Source organism: Pteropus alecto, unplaced genomic scaffold, assembly GCF_000325575.1.
Source record: "Pteropus alecto unplaced genomic scaffold, ASM32557v1 scaffold98, whole genome shotgun sequence".
In the NCBI taxonomy this organism is placed as follows: Eukaryota; Metazoa; Chordata; class Mammalia; order Chiroptera; family Pteropodidae; genus Pteropus; species Pteropus alecto.
This window is the reverse complement of record NW_006443570.1, coordinates 7,951,357-7,956,085: the sequence shown is the minus strand read 5'-3', so window position 1 is coordinate 7,956,085 and position 4,729 is coordinate 7,951,357. Positions and strand designations below refer to the sequence as shown.

Here is a 4,729-nt window from a genome sequence, read left to right as displayed (position 1 = left end):
GTATACCCTGGGATGAACTCGTTCAAGGCTCTTGATACAAGAGCCATCTGCTTTTATACAACATCACTATATAATATAAAAAAAGGGTATTTAAAGAAAATGGGGCCATGCCAAAGAGGGAACAATTTGGTTTGGTTAAGACGAGTAGGATCAGCTGGATCAATAAGGCAGAAAGGACATTAACAGTATTGGGAATAGTTTCGAAAGAAAGAAACAAGATTTTTAACCTCCCCCTTCCACTTGAAATAACTGGAATCCTAGACATGTTAGTGTCCAGAAAGTCTGCTTTCTAAAGAAGTTTATGTACCTTTTTATGTTTATGTGTACAAGTTTATGTTTCTGATACTTCAAGGCAGTAGAAAATTCATATTTATCATTTGCTCAAATAAATGGATCCAAAAGTTCACAAATTTTTTAGAGCAAAGTTTAAAGGCTCCAAAGTTATCAATTCTGAACGTGTAGTGTATTTATCGTGATCGTGGTAGGAAACATGTGACACGCTCAGGAGAAAATGTAGAAAAAGATTTCAACGAAGTTAACTATTTCCAGAGGTTGGCAGAAGTAAAGGGACTAACAAGGGTTGAGAAACCCTCAGGCACTAGTAAGAATGGGACCCATTACAACTCAGGGCAGAAAGGTTCTGGAGGAGAAAGCCATGCTACCTGAGCCCAATTCAGAACTGTGCCTGCTGGAGAGAGGCTCTTGTCTGAGGACACAGCTACTGTCAAAACCACAGCTCAAAGAATAGGTTTAGGAAGAAGATATCGGCACACACCTTGATCTCTCTTTCTTGCCCGTTCATTTCCTGTTGTGGTTTCCACTGGTGTAATCAAACCAGAAGCCAGAGTACAGTTAATACTATCTGTAGAGCTTGGCTGTCTTGAGAATGGATCAGGGGAGAGGTAGTGGGGTTCCTTGGAACTAGATCCATAACTCTGACAAGACCAAAGTGATAAAATAGAAAGTAGAAAATAAGGTCTACAGCCATGCCACCCTGAACAAGCCCAATCCCTTTTGATCTCGGAAGCTAAGCAGGGTCGGGCTTGGTTAGTACTTGAATGGGAGACCACCTAGGAAGACCAGGTGCTGTAGGCATTAAAACAAACAAACAAAAAAGTAGAAAATAAGAATGGAATTAACTTTCTAATGAATACAGTTTTGTTTCATCTCATGTACTTAAGACCCTACATCTGAATGTCTTGCTCTTAATTAATGCAGTCGGGGTCCTTTAAAAACCCATGACTTCAGCCCCATGGCCAAAGCAGAACTCAATTAGACAATTTATAAAGCCCAGTTTTGTACCAGTTTAATCAGTAGATTAATATAACAACCAGTTTCAATAACTGGGCATTTGCTTTGTTCTATGTAACCAAGAATTCATCTTGTATGAAGTTCCAGTAATTGCCTCTGATTTGCAGCCCCCACTTTGTGCCTACCTCAATTCCTACTTGGTACATTAGATACATACCAGAAACACCAGCTAAAATTTAAAAAATAATGAGAAGAAATTTACTGTAGATGTAAGTGTATGTGTGTGGGCGGTTCATAAATATACACATATATTCATGCAATTTTATATCTATCCATCCATTCATTAGTTTATTTGAATAAACTATTATTATTCATTAGCATATGTGTTGATTAACATATGATGTATTATAAGTGTAAAAAAAGTGAGGATTAAACAAGATAAAGACATTGCCTATACGCAACTGAAACAGCTAGAGAACGGCAGGAAAGGTAAAGAGGAAGTTATTATATACCATAACGAATATTTGGGGGAAAATAGAAACTACTATGAAAACACATTGCTCAGACTTCAGACTTGAGTGATCAGAAAATGTTTTCCAAATGAGGCCATTAGGTCACTTAGCCAGAGACCTAAGGATGAGGAGGGGAGTAATCAGGAGAAAATGGAAGTGATGGGCGAGATTTCCAAGAAGAGAAAGAGGAAAAGAAGGAGGAAAAGGGAAAGGGAGGGGAGAAGGAGAAAGGGAGAGAAAGACACCACAGATCGATTCTAGGCAGCACTGAGAAATTTGTTAAGAGTCTTAAATTTATTGTGTGGTTGACTTCTGAGAAATTTGAAACTTCAATATATACCTTAGGAAGAACTTCGCTCTTTTTATATGCGTGACGGAGATATTTTCCTGTATTCTCTGGCTGACCTCCTTATTATCTCCCAAGTATTTTGTCCTACAGGAAGTTCTCCCTGATGCTACACGCTGATCCTTGCCTTTCTTGGAGCTCCAGTGGAATCTGTGTTGTACTGCATTTATCAGTGTATGTGTCTGTCTCCCTACGAATCTGTGAACTTTTTGAATGTGGGGATATACCACCTCCAGAGCAGTTCTTGAAAAGTCACCATTGATCTGAATGGCAGCTCCTTAGGCCATCAAGATACATGAAGATGTCTAATGTAATCATCCTGGCTTTTTCCAGATGGGTGATGGGAGCTTGAAATATACTCCTTCCTCTCAGGAGATCTACCAAGCCATCTGCCTGAGGAGCTCTGCATACCAAGGCAGCATTTTCTGGGTTGAGGCCAATGGTTAGTCAATCTTTCTCATCAGACTAGCTTAGATTAATGATGAGCTGCTTGTTTTTTTCAGACCAGTGACTGGACTTACACCATTATGAGGAGAGAGTTCATTTCTGGACTCAGGCAATCCTTTTAACAGTACCAACAGGTGTGGTAAAGGAAAACTGAAAACTACTCTCGAAGAAAGAACTACTATGAAAACACAGTTCTTATACTTTTGAGAAGGAGTGATTTATACTCATGTCTAAAATTAGTGGAACTGAAATTCAAAGATATCAAATAAGTTACAGCTAATTTAGTATTTGGGATGGTAACAGATGAAGAGCTGTCTGATTCCAAAGCTTGATCTTCTTCTACTCTGCCTAGACCACACTGCCTCCCAAATCAATTAGCTTAGCCACCTGCTAGCTGATGGACGGCTTCATCATCACAGCGTGATGAGCTAAGCTCAAATTCTTGGCAGGCAACAGTGCAGGGAGTTTCTCAATTGTAGGGAATCTTCAGAAGTCCTGATCTGTGGAAACTGTGTGTGCGCACACGTGTGTTTGTCTATGCACCTGTGTATGAGTTCACAGGCTCTTGTGGGAGCTCTGGGGTGCTTCATTCTTTTTGTTTCTTCTGCATAGTTTTTAAATTTTTTTTTATATTTTCTTCTCCTATGAAGCTCTCAAGTATATAAGGGTCACTGCCTGCCTCAAATATTTTTAATCTATATTTGCTACACAGTTAACTAATCTTATGCCCCTTCCTTACTAAATCTCTTTTTTTCTGATTCTGTTTAGAAAAAGGGTACAGAGACTAGGAAGGAATCTAATAAAACTATTATTTATAATATTCTATTCAAGACAATTGGTATGTGAGAGACCACATGCAGGGGAGACAAGTTATCTAAGTAGAGGCCATATGAAACCATTCAGCCCTGAGCTGACCTTCCAGCTGACTACAAAATCATAAGCATATTCAGCTGAGATCATCCAGGTCCAAATCAGTGGAATCACGTAGCCAACCCAGAGACATATAAGCTCAATAAATTCTAATCATTTTAAGCCACTCAGTTTGGGGAATGATTGTTAATGCAGAATTATTGACTCAATTGATTTATTTACTTATCTTGATTTCTCAGATCACCTGTAAAACTTTGAACCAGAGTTACCCCTTTTGCTCTTTCTGCTCCAGTCACTCTAAATAGAATTAGCTACTGACTTTGCTTTTGTCCCTGAGTCCCAAACTCTATCTAGCCCAGCCCCAATTGGTGAGGATCTCATAAGTCCTTTCCCAAGCCCTGAGAAGAACAGGGTTGTTCAGTAATAAACTATTTTTCATAGTCTTCAAAATGACCTATCTTTGTTTATAATAACCATAGTTTTGATTAATGTCACAGTCTGAAAAGGTCTTTATAATATCTAGTAATAACACTTATATAGATAGGTCAGATTTCAAATAAGTAGGCTGTACAGCAGTTAAATTCATAGTTGAGACTTGGTCAAACTTTCCATGAGGACTTAAAACTTGAAATCTCTTAAATTTAATGCATGGAAACCATCTGGTATTCATGTATTCTAACCCATTTTGGCATTGTTCTGGCCTTGTACTACAAATACAATATTTAAATATGCTGGGCTTACTGGTATTTTCAAAAATTTATTCTATCTTATTACGTTTCCTGAGTACCTTGGTATTCCTTCCCCCCTCTAGAATGAGTTAGTGTCATTCGGCTGATAAATAGTTCACAGAGGTACAGGATACAAGTAAGATTGTTACATGAGATTTGCACGGAGTGTCCTATGGTACAAGTTTCATAAACTAATTTTAAATGATCTCTTTGGAGATTTATGAGTATAATAAATATCCATTTTATTCATTGTTTATATCTATTTATACTATTTAAAGACTATTTAGTATCTGATTAATTATCATTGGAAAAGAAGACAGGAGATACGTTTTCTAGTTCTATTTCTCACATTTACCCATTGTGTCAACTAGGACTCTTCACTTAAGGTCTCTAGGTCCCATAAACTCTAAAATTCTATGACCCGTGTCTTCAATAGTCTGTACTATATAACGATAGAAGAATTAATGCAGCCCTAAAATGCAACTCTAAGATTATTCTAGGAAATAAGGATATCAGAGTATATCTGATGAGAGTAATAATCATAAACCAGAAAACCGTGGCCAACAACCTGAATA

General features: G+C 37.8%; 1 pseudogene; it reads left to right on the top strand.

The window, feature by feature from the left end:
- Positions 1–976: 976 nt before the first annotated feature.
- LOC112473415 lies at positions 977–1,095 on the top strand (annotated as a pseudogene).
- Positions 1,096–4,729: the final 3,634 nt, after the last annotated feature.